At 29.5% G+C, this 17,921-nt stretch overlaps 1 protein-coding gene across 1 annotated transcript in view; it reads left to right on the top strand.

Annotated features, from left to right (window-relative positions):
• The window catches only part of LOC145186423 (uncharacterized), a 260,292-nt gene that overhangs the window by 69,818 nt on the left and 172,553 nt on the right, over positions 1-17,921 (top strand).

Here is a 17,921-nt window from a genome sequence, read left to right on the forward strand (position 1 = left end):
CTTGATGGAAGCTATGAATGTGGTTGTGACAGTGGCTTCAAATTAAATGCCAAAGGAACTGAATGCATCGGTAAAGTGTCAACTCATTTTTTAACATTTTATTTTTTATTTAATAATTTTTTATTGTTTGAACGTTAAAAAATAGCGTTTTGCAATCAAAGTTGAATTTCTTACTTTTTTTTTGTTGAAAAGAATTTTTTTTTTTGTTTAATTGAAAAGATTTTGTGACTTCCAACTCAAAGTACATGCAAACTAGACTTTTATGAAAGTCAAGACATTATATATAATAATGTTTAATGTAACTGGCCATACAGTTTAGTAGACTTTAAGTATAAGACATATGAAGTTATTTTTAAAAACTGTGCAGTTTGTAAATAGTAATAATGCAATATAAAAAAAATTGATATCAAGTTTTAAAAACTATTGTTATGTTTTTATAAATCATTTTATCAAAGCTGTTTCTTTATTAACTTTTTTATGAACTTTGGAACAATTTAGATATTGATGAGTGTGCAACTACTTGCAACTGGCAATATAGTATATGCAAAAATACAATAGGAAGTTACAGATGCTCGTGTGAGGATGGGCTGCAGTTAAATGGAACAAGTTGTGTTGGTAAGTTTTGTAACAAAAGAAATGCAAAAGCTTTAGTAGGTGTTTTTAGTTTTTGTAGCACATGATGGGTTTATTTTTCTTATTTTAATGAAATTATTTCTTGAATTTTTATGTGTTTGATTATATTTGGTTTTGTGATCAGACAGTAACCACTATTTTATACATAGAGTTACTATACAAGTACATAAAGTATTGTTTGAGTTTTTTTACAATATTAAAATTTGGTTTGTTTTAACAAGTAAAAGTTTGTCATCATAATGTTCATTGAAATTAGATTTATTATTAGATTTAGAAAAATTTTAGATAACTTTAAATTTTGTGATTAAATTTCATTTTAAAGACAGGTGGTTCAAGCAATATACCTCATAAAACTAAAACTCAGTAATTAAACTTAAAATACCTAACTCACCAATGCATCCATAGTGTATTCAAGGCAACCAATTTAGCTGTGTCTCATCTAATACAAAAAGCTGAAACTTAAGGGACAACTGATTAAAAACTTCTATCTGATTTTCCAGCGAAGGTTGCATTTCACAAACAATAGAAAGTGGCAAAAGCTTAGTTGCAGCCAAGAAGAATAAATATCTTTAAAATCTTTAAAAATGATTCTCTAAGGCTCTTCTTGTCATTTTTTTTTTTTAGATTTATCTATTAGGTAATTCTTTAAATTCATTAAGTCTGATACTTCTTGTCAATAAAATCAAACCCTAAGGTATTCCCAAAATATTAACTCTAATGTAGTTCTCTCACAAACTTTTGTGTGAGAACTACGTTATTTAGACAAGTTTGCATATATAAACTTAGCTTATGCAATTATCTTCAACAGTATCACAAAAAACACATATTTTTTGATAAAAATTGAAATTTGAAGTAAACAATTTTATTTTTACAGTTTCCAAAATTTTGTATGTAAAAAATAAGGAAATTGTTTTTAGTGAATTTGAATGCTCAAGAATTTGCTTGTTATCATCTAGTAACCATCTGTATGGCCATGATAGAGCTAAGAGATTAGCAAGTTGAAAGAAAGATTTCCTCATCCAAAAAAAGATAGTTGCCATTAAGACCCATTATTATTCTCTTTTAAACCAATTGAGTTTGGAATTGGAGTGAATATAAGCAAATTATGCAATTGGAGACATCTCATCAAGTCCTAAAATTAAACAATTTTAAGTTGGTATATGAAGTGACTGGGTAGGTTTCCTCTCTGGACTTTAAATTGCCATTGGCATCAGTATATATGATAATTTGAGTCTTAGTCTTGCAATGGTAGCTTTCAATTATAATAAAAGTTTGAGGCTCTTTCTCATAAATGAAAGTTAAGTAGCGATTCATTGCCATCATAAGTACTATGAAGATACTTCTTTTCATTACAAAAAAAAAAAAGAAGCTTTACAGCCTCAAAAAAGTTTTTTGTCATTTTAAAAATGACTTTCTTGTTGATGCCTCAAGAAAAGTCAATAATGAATATGTAGTTCTTTCTAAATTTTGTTGCAAGCATAAAGACTGATCAATAGAGTCTTACAATATATTTTTTTTTTTTTTTGCAACTCCCCTCTCCCTCTACCCTGTGACCCCCAATAAAATTTATTTTATAATTAAAAATATGTAGAACTTCAGTGAAGTTTATCATATAAGTTTTAGATTAGAAAATCAGTTTGTTACATTTAGATATTGATGAGTGTGTTGTAGACAAAGCTTGCAACTGGACTTATGGTGTTTGCAACAATACCTTCCGCAGTTTTAATTGCTCTTGCAGCGGAGATTGGGTTTTGAGTGAAACTTATGACAGCTGCTCTGGTATTTTTTTTCTGAGTTTTTACTATTTGTGAATGTCCAGTGTTTTAATTTTTTTTTTTTTAAACATTTCAAAAGCAATTTTGAAAGTTAATTTTGTTTTGTAGGCCCTCCTCCTTCAAGTATCACTTCAACATCTTTTGTAATTACTATACTGCCATTTGAAGATGTAGATGAAGAAGAAATAAAGTTTGTTTTATTGATTTACTTCTTTTTTGATTAGACGATTATACTTTTGAATGCTAAGAAAGATATTCCTTAACATTTTATGTCACTAACAAGTTCAGTAGTTTATTACATTTTCATTCATTCAGCTTTATCAAGTACATGTTTTGTATGTGCATGTAAAAAATGCACAGAAAAAATGTTGTTAAAGTAAGAAAAAAAAAAGTTATAATTGTTTTCTCAAACCAACTGCTATAACGACTTTATTAATGAACTCAATTTCAATGAAGTTTTGAAAACACAAAACTTTCTAGCAGGTTTTTTTCCATTTGTATCATCTTTTGGCTAGAATTAATATAAAAGCTCTTTTGTTTAACGTACAAGTATAGGAAGTAAGTATAAGGGAGTAAGAAAGAGTCAAACTTCTTTGAACTGAAGAAAAGAGAAAGTTAAATCTGATCTAGCACTATGTCTATTTGATAATAAAATAATCAATTACATTTTTTCATCCAATTACTCATTAAGCTCTCTCTTTGGTTGTAAGAGTTTTGTCTAATCAATGATTAAATTTTTGTATTTTTTGTCACTACAGGAAAGGTTGGAGCACCTTTTTTCAGTTCACCACATTTATAAGATTGGAGTTTCTTAACAATATTCTTTTTTTGATTGTCAGATAATTTTTTTGAAAAAAAAAAGAAAAAAAAGCAATCCCCTTGGTTAAATACCAAAAATAATTTTTAAATATTTTTGAGGTCCTTTCAGATATTTCCTTGTTAATGACTTTGAAGTCCTGCAACTCATTGAAAAAAATCAAGTTATTGGAAGGAGCGTAAACTCCAATGGGGCATGCTAACCAGTGTTTGATATACACAAGAGCATTAAAAAGACATATCTCTTAGCTTCACAGCAGTTTCCTCATTTTACTCCATGGAATCTCTAAAGAGGTACATTTTAGCAGTGTATATTGGGAAACTCAAATACACACTGCTAAAAGGTACCTCTTTATATTGGGGAAACTCCAGAGGTGTGTATTGGCTTGCGCCAATTACACCTCTGGAGTTAACATAAGTTTTGTGCATTCTTTATAATCATCTCTTAGTAAGAAATCGTTATTCTTGAGTTGATCTTTGAAAAAAGAAATGCTAGAATCTTGCTGTAGCTTCATATTTCTGACTTTGGCATCTAAGTATTTGAAATCATCCTTGTTGTTTAAGTAATCATTATTTGGGCTGTGAGTATGTCAAAATAGCGCTTGCCAGGCTGCGTTCTGCAGTCTTTCCAATATGTGATGTCTGCATGCAAAATAAAACGACTTTTTTTCTTATAGAATTTCAATTTTTAGGGTAACACCATTCTGCCACCCTGAGTTTGAAGCAGTTGTGTCAAAAGAAAATCCAACTATATTATCTGCTAAATCTCATTGCTGTACAAGAGAAAATGTAGTTGTGGCTTTACTTGATCCAGTGTTATTCACTATTTCTTGAATGCCTAACAATTTACCTTGTTCTTGAATGCCTAACAATTTACCTTGTTCCTGAAATTAGTATTGCTAGTCTATCTGACTGTTTCTTGTAAGGATTTTCTATTACTTTCCCATCCCAGTGCAAAACACAAAGTTCAGGAGCCACAAACAATGATTTGATTTCATATTCTATCATGGCCCTATTTTCTTGACGATATCAGTGACACAAAGTTTTTGAAAAACCCAGTGTCTAGTTCAATTCCACTACTTTTTTTTTTGCCTACTTTTCACTTGATTGTTTCTTTTTTTTTATAACTTTGCAATTTTCTTGTATAATCTTTGTCAACCTAAAATGACTTTTTTTTCCATCCTTTAAAGCATATAAAAACTTTAAATCTTAAATCTTTCTCACTGAACAATATCAGCTTCTTCTTAATGTGCAATATAAAAAAAACTCTTCTAGCTGATTTAAGGTTATCTTCATAGCAACATGAACATAATTGATTTTAAAATTGCACTTGGTTGTTCATGTTTATATTTCAATAGTTCTTATAGCTCTTCATGTAATTAAAAATACCAATAAAAGTGAAAAATGAGTAATATTTATATTTTAATCCCCATATTAAACTTGCTATCATGGTCTATGATTTTTTTTCTGAACACTTTTGTAAAATAAAAGTTAAAACTGAGTTTACTTACAAAAAGTTATAGACAAAAAATAATTACAAATCTTTGAAAAACCAAAAAAAAAAATTTTCTCAGAGGACTTGGGACAAGTTTTAAGATTAACATTTCAGGCTGATATTTGAAATCTAGGGTTTATAGGCGACCCATCACCAAAAAACAGTTTTTTCGGAACACCCTAGTGCTACAGTAATATTCATTTAAGGACTTTTGATTTTATTGCAGCATTAAAAACTAAAATGATGGTTTCATCAAAGCTGCAAATGACACAATTGGTTGAATTGTGACATCTGTTCTCTCTATTCATTCTTTGATGTTGACATTTTTATCCAGCATTAACTAGTTGCTCCTTTAAGGTGTGTATTTGTATGCCTAAAGCTTTTGCTCCTACTGAGTATCAGTTTTAGGATAGCTTGCTAGAGGATATTAATTGAATGAATGAAAAAAAACTTTAAAAAAATGTGAAAGCTAAAAGAAAATATCAGTTTCAAATTTGATTAAAATATTTTTTTAGCTTTATTTACGTTATTCTTCAAAAACTGCTCAACTTAATACGCCCTAAAAAAGCACCAAATGAATATACTAGTGAAGATATAGATAATCATGTTGATGGATGCTATCGAGTTGGTCGAGTTACTACAAAAGATAAGAAATTCATGATTGGTGCATCAAATTCAAAATCCAATCGCTATCGAAGGGATTCAGAAATCTGTAACTAAAATTCTCATTATTGTTTGTTTTTTTTAAAAGCAGATTTAGCTTAGTGTATCACAAGCTGCTCTTTGATACTTATTTACTTTCATTATCTTAAGATGAGAGCTTTGCTCTGAATGAAGGAGAGACTTATACCTCATTTCTTCAAGCTATAACATATAATGGTAGCCTCTTGAGCTCACCTTATTATCCACCTATAGTTACAGTTGATCCTGATTGTAAGTTTTGTGTTGATTAAATTTTGATTTTTGAGATTTTGGTACATAAAAATTCTTTTTGAGTAGTGTCTCAATAAGTATTCACTTCATCACTAAATCAATTTAGTTAAATGTATATTATTTCAAGATTATTTAAGTTATATGAAAATTATTTGTAAAATAAAACTTGAAAAAATGTGTTTATCTTAATTGCTAAATGAAATATCATTTGTGTATATTAACACTTCATTCTATTGTTGTATTTACATTTTATCTTAATAGCTATATTAATATAAATGTCATTTTTAATTTTATCAGCTCTATGTGGTGCTCTCTCATGTTTTTCATACAAAAACCAAATGTGCAAAGTAGTCAACTCAACTTATGCAAAATGCTTTTGTAAAAATGGTTACATATCTTTTGATAACTTCTTAACTTGTGGAGGTAAGATGTTTACTTTTGTTGCTTATTAGTCTTTCAAATTTTTTCAATTAGTTTCTCCCTCAACCTCCAATTTTTCTAATTATTGAAATTGTTACTAAAGTCTTTTTTTATTTTTCTTTAGATATTGATGACTGTGCATCAGGAACTCACAACTGCAATTGGTTGAACAGCAAATGCATAAATACAGAAGGTGGTTACAAATGCTCTTGCAATGATGGATGGAAACTAGGCGAGGATCAAAAGAGTTGTGTGGGTAGGTTATTATCTGTATTAGTTATTTGCTTCTTCTTAATTTAAAAAATTTTTTTTTTTATATTGTTATTTTTGAAATTTTTTAGATGTAAATGAATGTGAGAACTATTGTAAAAATGCCACCTGTATCAATGGCTATGGAACATTTCAGTGTCAGTGTCCAGTAGGCTCTTTATATAATGCAGCTGCTGATATATGTCAAGATTATGATGAATGTAAAACCAACATGCACAAGTGTGATCCTGTGAGAGGAATTTGTCAAAATGAGAATGTCCTTCAAAGTAATCGAACATACAATTGCTCTTGTCCTTCTGGCTGGGACTTATCTGCAGATAACATCTGCATAGGTTAGTGGATTTTCTTTTTATCTTAGTTCAAAGAGATTGTTTGATTGCAAAAAAAAAAAAAATTTTTTTCCATATTTTTGTTTTTAAACCTTTTCTAAAAAAGTTGTTATATTCAGACATCAATGAATGCCTTAAATGGTGCAAAGGAGAGAATGCGCACTGTAAAAATACTGAAGGCTCATATGATTGTATTTGTATGGCTGGCTTTGAATTCAATACAAGTACACATAGTTGTGAAGGTGAGTTTTACATTTTCCACCAGCAAGTTTTGTTTACTCACTAAATTTAATTCAATTTTTGGATATCACAACAATTTTTTAAATTTACAAATATTGATATAATTTTTTATTTGCAACTGTTTGTATTATTGCTATTGTTTTGCTTTACAGAGATTAACCTTTGTTCTTTGGAATCTGTTTGTCCAATTAATTCTAACTGCTCAATGGTAAGCCCTGGTCGATTTGATTGTTTGTGTGAAGAAGGTTACATCATGAATCACCTGTCACTTTGTGAAGGTAAATGCTATGATAACTTTTAAACTCATTCAATATTCAATTCATGACAAAACATTATGCTTCATATTTAATCAACTTTATTAATTATATAGTTTCTTGATAATAAACGTTTTCTTGATTTTAGAAATTGATGAATGTAAAAGTTTGTTACCATACCCTTGCACTAAACTTCATGAATTATGCATAAACAATGTCGGCCCTGGAGTTACATGTGTTTGTGAACCAGGGTACCAAAGTGTAGAAGGTGTTTGTAAAGGTAAGGTGTAGTTAAAATTGAAATATTTGTAGAGTATTTATAGAGTTTTTATACCTAGTAGGCACCTCATGATTGGGAATATTGTCTTTTACTTAGAAAAGAGCATGGTTTAGAGACGCAATATTTGAGGTCCCTCTAACATAGACCACAATAAGTATCTCATTTGGTTAATTCCTGGGCAACTCAATGGTCACTAATCTGCTGAAATAAACTGCAGACCTTTTTTATTTTTTGAACTAACCTTCAGTTGATTTTGTCTTTGGAATAGAATCTTGTTGAATGTTTAAGGCTTGTTTGCAAATAATGTCATGTTAGTAGGCTTTTCAACCTATTCCAAAACATCGGGTTGATACAGGTTTGCATGAGTTTTTACTTCTGTTTCATAAAAAATAAGCTTGGCAACCTCATCATTAGTGACTCCCCACAAAATCATCACAGAAACCAGATGGTGACCTTTCTCAACAGCCGGAACCAGTTCTGCTGCATGTTGTTGCAAGATTGCTAATGCTATTGTTCAGATTGTTGAACAATTCCTTTAAAGTGAAAACTCTTTAAAAAAACTGAAAAAACTGAAAGTGAAAACTTTGAGTAAACAGAATTCATTTCCTGTGATAAGATTCTATATGTCCTAAGCAGTTTTGGGTCTTCACAAGATTTGATTGCCCTTATTGTCAGTTACTTTAGATCATGCATTGAAAGAAAGTTTATGTAAAGTTTCAAATGTTTTTTCTACATCTGACTAATCAAAGAACCAGAAGTTCAAAGTTCTGGATAGGCCTTAATAACAAAGGGCTTCAATTCTTTAAGGCTAACCACCATGAACAAAACTATATCAGAATGGAAATTACCATCATCATCAGCACCAATCACACTTCCTCCATGATATTGGACATTCTTTTGTAAATACGTTTCATCAATTAAAATAACACAGTCAGGTAGAATACATAAAGCAATGTTTTTTTATTTTTTTTTTTTTTTTTACATTAGCTTTGGATGATTGTGCTGTGTATGCAAATATGTCAACATGTCCGTCCGGTGAAAGATGTATTGGCAATGAAACAGGTTTTGAATGCTTGTGTGCTGTTGGTTTTGTTAAAAATGATATGGGTCAATGTGAAGGTAATTTGTTGTTACTCATGAATACATGTGTATGTATTTGATTTGTGTATTTGTTTATGTATGTTGTCATTTATGTTTATATGTGTTTGTATTTAAGCATACTAAATATGATTCCATGAATTTTTAACAGTGCAGGAGTGGCATTCTTGGAATGCCCATTACAGATGTCCAGATTTATAATGTAGATCAAAAACTAAAACAATGAATGTTAATGGTGGTGATATAATATATTCCAGAAAGCAACAACATTTTTCTCTATTATTCACCATGTTTTTCAATTTACCTAAGAAAATGAAGTTTTTAGAGTTGAACTAAACTAAAAAAAAAAAAAATTCAGAAGTTTTGTTAATTAGAATCAGGGGTCACTTAACAAAATAAAAAAATGTAGTGCACAATATTGGTTGAAACAGGGAAAATTCTCTTTGAAACATTTTTGTATAGCAATCAATCAATTTTTCTTTTTTTAATGAAAAGCAGGATTTTTTATTTAAAAAATTTATGTTTTAGGGGGTAAAACTCTAAAAACAGGTTTTTAAAAATATGTTATTTATAAAAGAAAACTTAAAAATCTGCTTTGTACATTCCATGTAAAATATCAATCTGGATTTATGTTTAAAATTTTAATGAAATGTTTAAACTAAAAAGAGCAGTGTTTTTTTTTTTTTTTTTTTTTTTTTTGAAAAACAGTAATTTAATAATATTATGTTATTTTTAGAAACTTGTAAAAACATCTCTCTCATTGAAGATTTTGTCAAAAATTTTGATAGAACACATTTTGTCACATGACTCATCAAAAAAGCAATCAAAAACATGTAAACATATGTTAAACTGCTCTAAAAATATATAGTTAGGTAAATAAGGAAAAAGTTTAGCATGCCCATAGCTGATAATGTATTTCATAACTAAACCTAAAATTTCTTCATAAAAAAAGAAAATATATGTATTCTGTTATATGGTGTTTTCTTTTTGAATAAATTTTAAACCTGAAAATCTTAAATCTTTTCATAGCATCTAATTAAAAAAAATGTAAAGAAGAAAATGAAACTTTGTATGGCAAGATAAACTGTTTCCTTGATCTGAGATTTTTCATGAGCTTGCAGCTGACAACACCTATTTCTAGTTTTTTCAAGTATTTTAGTTGCAGCAAACTTAAAACAAATGCTTTCTCATTTCTAAACAGATATAGATTCTGAAACTGTTCAGTTTTAATTCAAACACAAAGTTTTAGTTTTAGGACATTTTGACCAATGAACTCCATTCAGAGATTTGTTCTAATTTTATTTGAGACTTTGCATACAACATTTAAGGAGCTTACTGCTTGTAAGATTTAGAAAGGAGGTTTCAACCAATAAATTTGCAGCAAACTTAATTTATATATATCTCATTTCTAAACAGGAGTAGGGTTGTTTATAGAGATTGGTAATCCAATACCATTACCATCAAACTGCTGCAAAAATTCTGCAACTGTTAGTAAGTTAAGTTCGACCACAAAGTTTAGTTTTTGGACATTTTCACCTATGAACTCCATTCACAGATTCATTCTGATTTTATGTGAGATCTAGCAAACAACCTTAAGAAAGCTTGAACACAACCTTAAGAAAAGTAAGATAAGAAAGTTAAGGTGGTTACTGCTTGTAAGATTTAGAAAAGAGTTTGTAAAAGATCAACTAATGAATTTGGAAGTCCTTTGTTAGTGTCATACTGTGATCAGTTTCTCCAATACATACACCAAGTGCAATATGCTTTGGACAAAGAGAATGCTGTTCATCAATAGATTTTGAACTGCCCTGAATCAAACCTTTAAAAATAGCCCTCACAGCATTCTGCATTAAGATAAGATTTCCATTGTCGTTATGGATTGCTTCCCATGATAAATTTGCAATTTACCAACATCTTAAGCCTATTGCAACTGTCTTTTTGTTTGTTAACTTTAGACCTTTGTTCTTCCTTTTAAATTACTTTAGACCAATACCCATCCTTTCCTAAACATGTCCGATACATTGCTCCCTTTTAACTTTATATCCATTCCCGAAAACTTCGTTACATCAATTTCTAACTTTTTAACACAGAACGCGATGAAAGCAATTTGTACTACTCATTTAACAGTTTAGTACCAACACATGTTTTTTTATGTTTCATGAATGTATGACATGATTTTTTGACATACTAAACTTTTGACATCATCGACCTTACTTATTTTTACAGAAAAAACAAAAACAACATCAACATTTGAAAGATTTCCACGACTTTGTCACGTTTCAACAACTGTAAAAGCTACTCAAGCATAATTCTACCTAAGCCATCATTTATTAGCTCAATATTGTCAGGATCTTCAAGTTGCGCAATTTTTTAGCAAACGCTTATCTTTTGATTTAGTGTGGATATGTTTTGAAATTTTGAAGCATTTATAGGAGATGATAAATCTATACTAGGAGGAAACCTTTGTAAGATCAGTATGAACGATAGTTTAACTGTCATACACAGATAAAGAATTGACATCAGATGGTTTTTTAGACTTTGAAGAGTTTTAAGACGTAAACTTATTTGAAATGGACTTTTTTGTAAACGGCTTGCTCATTTAAAAGTTAGTGTTTCAGCAGGTCAGTATTTGTGTGACGGATCTTTAAGAAGTTTAAGGGACGACTTTTTTTCAAAGATTATTCAGTGAAACATCTTTAAATTTTTTCATGTAACAGTTTCCCATCAATTATTATCTTTACTCTAAATAACCTAACCTTTTCAGAATGTAACAAAAAGCCAATATGTCATGAACATATTTTTGCATATTGAAAAAAGCCGATTTGTCATGAACATAATTTTGTGATGTAATAGATCAAATAAAAAAAATATCTTTCGTAACCAAAATAAAAAATGGTTTCTAAGGAAGCAGTAATTATAAAAAAACTAGGGTAACAAAAAAATTCCTAAAAAGATTACTGTTATAATTTTTTTTTTTTAAAAAAAAAGTTTCCTTCTGTTCAACCAGAAAATCAAACCAAAAAATCTTTTTTTTTGAATTTGTCGACAAGTTAAATGTAAATCAATCGATTAAGATGTCAAAACAATCGATTAATGAGGTGTGTGTAGGGGGGGGGGGGGGGGAATGAGTAGGGAATTCTTTTAATACTGTAATTTTAGTTTTCGCTTAGTCTTAGTAAAGTTGGGAAAAATGACACTAAGCGTAAAAGAAAGCAATGAATATTAACAATCGATTAAGAAGTGATCTCATCTTTTTTTTTTTTTGCCGCTTGAATGTGTGTATTTATAAATGATACATACAAATCATGCATGTTTTTGTTTTCAGATGTGGATGAGTGCAAAGTTGAAAATATTTGTCCTCAAAATTCCAAATGTCTTAACCAAGATGGCAGTTACTCGTGCGAATGCAATGATGGTTATTACGCAGATAATGTGACTAGTTCTACTCTACAGCATTGTTATCGTAAGTTAATGAAGTTTTTCAGTTAACATATTGTGTTAACATATTGTGCGTTCTTAAAAATATTTGCAAAAAGTTCATCTAAAAGGCTTCCTACCAATTTATATTTCTTTCTGACTTTTTTTATTGTACGTGGCATTTAGAAGGAGTTTAGTTTTCTGCGATGTTTTGTGTTTTTGAAACATCATGTATGTGATGATAATTTAGAAAAAAGCTTTTGGACTTCATGGGAGCAGGTGGGTCCATGTACTCAGTTGTGTAAGAGTGATCAGAAACAGGGAAAGATTTCGTTTACAAGAAGGTGCGAGAGATTTGGACCTGATATCTGTGTCGGAGAATTAGAAAGAGAAGAACTTTGCAACTCAGAATATTGCGATAACAGTAATTCATTTATTTGTTAACTGATAATTTATGAGTCATAACATATATTTTAGCAACACTCTTAAGTAATGAAAGTTTGTTACTCAGTTTTTTGTTTCTTTTAGTTGACAATTTTAAAGTGGAGTAATTTTTTTTATTTCATTTTTTGTAATTTATGATTCAGGAGAAATATTTTGACCATTTGCTTTTTAAATAAAAGATATTCTTACGCTGTTTGTTTTGTTGTTTTCTTTAGAAATAAAAGTTTTAAAGTCAACTGAATGTGAAAAGTGGGAAAATATGGATGATGCATCTATCACTTTTGAAGATAGCATTGATGAATGGTTTCAAAATCTGCGAAAGTGGGTTGGTTGGCATTCAAAAGGTATTTCACTGCTCGTTACAACTATGACATGCTTTGTTTATCTATTGACTTGAAAAACTAACTTAATGATTTTTGAACTGTTACAGCTTCTACTTGTGACAGAAGTATTGATGCTACGCTAATTTTGAACGAAAATCTTCAGAAATTACAAAGCATCATTACAAAGTCGATAGACGTGAAGTCTTCGCTCAAAAAAGTCATTGACTGCAACGCTTACGTTAAAAAGAAAGCAGCTTTGTTCCAAAAGTATTATGTCGTTCAATCCAGGCTCGTCATGTACACGAGCATAAAGACAGCTTTTATGAAGTTGCAAGCACGGTTGTCTCTTAAACGACATGAATGCTCACTTGATATTGGTAATTTTTTTTAATAATTCTGTACTTACTTCTTTTATTTATCTAATTTTGTTTAATCATTTTGCTTTTACTTTTGTTATATATATATATATATATATATAGTTTAAACTAAATAAGTTCAAACCAAATACATATATATATATATATATATATATATATATATATATATATATATATATATATATATATATATATATATATATATATATATATGTATATTGTTTTCTATTAGACATTTATATATGTGAAATTTCAGAATTAATTTTACGCTTGATTTCTCTAGAATTTGCTGACTTATATCCAAATTACGTTCCGAGGAATTTGATTGTCTTTAAGTGAGCAACACGTATAGTTCTGTTTTTTTAAGTGACGTTACTTTTTTAAAATGACGGTTTTTTTAATGAGGTATTTAAATTTGACAAACTGATCTTTTTTATCAGGTTTTCTTTGTAATGCAAAATGAAAAAAAAATTTGATTTTTGAAACTCAATTTCACGCAAGACTTTTCTATTTTTATTTTATGCACTCGTCATATATATTTTATGCATATATTATATATATTTATGCATATATTATAAATTTTTATGCATATATTATATATATTTATGTATATGTTGCATTTGAATCTCGTTTTTCTGTTTGTTTTTTGTTGCTGTTTTTTTTTTATTTTTTAAGTTATTTTTGAAACTTTTGGAAGAAATTTTTAACTTCGGAGGATATATTTTTCAAAAAAAAGAAGCGGCCGGCTTATACTATACCAAAGTTGGCTGTTATACTCTTATTGTGATATTCTTGTTTTTAGATATAAACAATTAAGTTTCGTAAATTTATAATTTAAAAAATTTCTATAATCAAATAGTGCTTCTTGTTGATTTCAAGTTTTTCAAATTATACTAGGCTACGTCACCGCTAATCACGTTCCTATAATCAAATGAAGTTATAAAAATCGTCAAGTAGGGTAGGATGGGGCATGATGCCCCCTTAACAAACTTTAGCGTATATAACAAATGCTTTTACATTTTCTTTTTAATATCAAAGTTTACTTATAAGAGAAGACATTGGTGAGACAAAATAACTACTTTATTACTGGTGATAAACTTTAAATTTAAAAAAACTAATAATTGTGGAAGGAGACATATTGCCCCAGCCGTTTGGGGCAAGATGCTCCAAGGAGTGCATCTTGCCCCAAACCTTTAAAACAGTTGTTAAAAATTACTATCAGTTAGAATAAAAGCTATTAATAGTTCGTTATTAAAACCCTTTACATTTTATTTAAATAACTGAAGTATAAACACTGCAATTATTCTATGCAATTGTCTTAAAGATAAACAACTTCTTTTTAATTTATATCACTAACATAAATATTCAAATAACATATACATGATTATGATTCACAGTAGTAGCATAAGTCTGAATCTTCTGGACCACATGAAAAGTGGTACCAAGATGTACATTTAGTACATTGTGTCCAATTATCAAATGGTGGCATATTTTATGGACAAGAGCATATGGTGCATAGAGTTGTATCAGTGATAAAACTTTCAGAGGCAGAAACCATATCTTTCTTTCTTTTCATTTGTTTCTTTATTCCATTAGGTCTTTCTGCTTTCTGCTTTTCAGGCTTCTTCACCTTTTTTGTCTTTAAACTTATTGATTTCATTTTTTGCTTGATCATTTTATTAAGTGCAGCTTTTTCTTTACACACTATGACTGCTTGTTGCTTTTCTTTTACATTGTTTTCATGCTCTTCTAGTTGCTTCTTGAAAGGTAAAGAAGTAAGATTTTCAGCTGACTCTGACTTTCTCTTTCATTGTCTTAATACAGGAATTTTGATACGCAGAGAAATCTTTTCCAAAATTTTTAAGGGAGACTTAAAGCCAACATACTCATCAACAAATCTGCATTATCAACAGCCTTCAATTTTGCAGCAGTAAATATTGTGCTCATGACATTTGGCAACTGTATAGGTGCAACAAGAGGCAAATTAGACAATTCACTAGATTGCTAACAGATTTCCAATGGCTCAGCTTCATTACTGATCAAAGCTGCGTCAAAGGCTTCATCGTTAAAAATAAGGTCATTTATTTGGTATAAACCAGGGCATCTAAACCCATTGATTGCTTTGTCAATGTTTGCAGTAAAGTTGTAGGCAGTTGCAAAAATACCTGCCATGTCAAAAAATGAAATTTCACCCCCCTGATGTGATAACATCCAGTTGCTTGCTGCTGTATTGTAGGCAACTTTCAATGGTTTAAAAAATGTACGATTTAAAGGTTGCATCTTGTGTGTACAATGAGGTGGAAGAGTTATGAGATGAATCCCATTGTCACGACAAAAGTTAATGGCCTCAGGTGTTTTGTGACTGTGATGACCATCAAGTACAATTAATTGCTCATTAGTTTTAGATGCATGAGTCACAGCAACAAAATGTGTTAACCATTCAATGAATAAAGATGAATCAGTCCATCCACTGGAGCTAACTCTAATAATTGAGCCTGAAGGTGCACCAACAGCCAGCTTATCAGTCATTCGCTTACGGGGAAATATAAATAATGGTGGGACATAAGCACCACTTGCACTCATTGCACACACAACTGTCACAGTAGCACCTTTTTCTCCACTAGTCATTTTTGAAACTTGCGTTTGCCTTTCGTTGCAATTATTTTTCCTGGCTAATGGACATTTGTGATTCCAGTTCCATCCATATTCCAGAGCTATTAGGCTGAAAACTTATGTTCCTCAAATAATAACTTGTATACTGAAAAAAACTGATTTACTTTTGGTTTATTAAAGCCAATGGCTCGGCTTATACTGGTGGCTTGTGGAGTTCGAATAGAAAGTTGTGGATTGCGAGACATGAATCTTCGCAGCCATTTTTGAATCTTTATTAAAAGGATTGTCAATTCCCATTTGTTTTGCAAAATCATATGCTAGGCGACGCACATCTATTGTTGTCAAGCCGAATAATGCTCTTTCCATAATCTGAACTTGTGTAACAATCTTTAATTCAAATTCTTTACTAAAAACAGGAGATTTTCCACCCAGAGACAAACCACCAGCTAATTTTACTTTTCCATCTCGATGACGCTGTAATGTTTTTTTGTTAATACTAAATTCTGATGTAACATTCTTTAGACTGCAGCCCATCTTGATTGCAACTAATGCTGACTTTATTCTATTATTTGCTGCACCTCTCTGTGTTTTTCGCACATAATTTCTCACCATTATTTGTAATATTTAAATATGTATCTAAAGAAATATTAAAACCTTAAAATGTTAATTATATGAACATACAAACACATACACAGTATTATAAAATTATTTAATACATTATTACTTTATACATTGCATAACATCCATAAATTAACTCTCTTTGAGTTAAATAAGAACTTACTAAAGTTACAGGTACATACAAAATTACTCAAGATTATTAATAATATGATGTTGCAATTATTAATAATATGTTACAAGCTAAACACAGCTCCTTTTACTAAAAATTGTATTACTTCCCTGTAATAATAAATGAAGTTGTATTACATTCAATTGCTGATAAGTAATTGAATGTAATACAACTTCATTCAGCTGAATGCAAATGCATATTTGTAAAAGTTTTACAAATATGCATTGAATTGCAGCAATTGCATGTGATATAGCTTCATTTTACTTAGCATACACATTATAACATTTACTTAATATATAAAATTACTTTAAAAAGCTATCTATAAATATGCATAATAGTTATCAACATATAAACCAACATATAAACGTTGTCAATAACTAAATTAGTAAACACTAATATGTTCTAAACACCTTTTAAAAATGGTAGAAATTCTGTAAAACCATGACGCAAGAAGCCCTTTGAGGGCATCTTACCCCACGTAATCGAGGACATCTTGCCTCGTCTGTAGTGAGTGCAAGTTTAATACAAATAAAATTAATTTTATTGCTCAGTTATAAAATTTCTTTACTATATGTTATAGTGGGATGAATTCTCTATAAAACAACACATTTCTTACCTTAATCGCATAAGTATTGCCAATCCAATAAACATTCGAAATTAGAAGCAACTTACTAACAAAATACTCCAAAAAGTTATAAACCGATTTAAACCTCAACTAACAGTAATATTAAAAACATTTTTTATTCCACGATACTTTTTAACTTTATCAATAGTATAATAGAGGAATAAAACATTAATATTCTATGATACTCTCACAAAAGCAAAAAGACTTCTTGCCCCACGGTTCATCTTGCCCCACCCTACCCTACGATTTTCTATCTATATTACATATTTAGTTAATACAAATCATTTATAAAATTAAAAGTTTGGAGACGAATTTAATCCTTCAAATGGTTATGAAGTTTTTTCATTCATTTTTTCATCCATTTCGTGTATTTTACATGCTGTTAAATTTATTTAGTCCATCGAAACCTAAATAACCAACGTTACTACAAAATGTATATCTGACTGTTTACAGATCAGCAACTTTTTTCCCACCTTTTTCCCAAAACAAATTTCAGCTATGCATCAGTTTTAGGGTGTATACTAACTAATAATAAAGAAAATTCTTTTTTAAAGTTCATTTAATTTCTAATATCTTCCATCTACTCCTATATTATTTACTCCTATACTATTTAGTTTCATTTCTGTAATTTAATAGTTTTAATATATAAAAATCTTTTTATGAAATTCAAATTATCCTCATAATTTTTAATTTTTAGAATCATCTAAAATATATATATTTTTTTGGTTCGTTTGATGATGGCAGTTATGGCTTAGCCCCAGGACCTTTAGTATCTTTACCCTCTGCATGACT

Source organism: Hydra viridissima, unplaced genomic scaffold, assembly GCF_058129835.1.
Source record: "Hydra viridissima isolate aposymbiotic clone 2 unplaced genomic scaffold, HvirCarnegie_v1 scaffold_8, whole genome shotgun sequence".
Classification (NCBI taxonomy): Eukaryota; Metazoa; Cnidaria; class Hydrozoa; order Anthoathecata; family Hydridae; genus Hydra; species Hydra viridissima.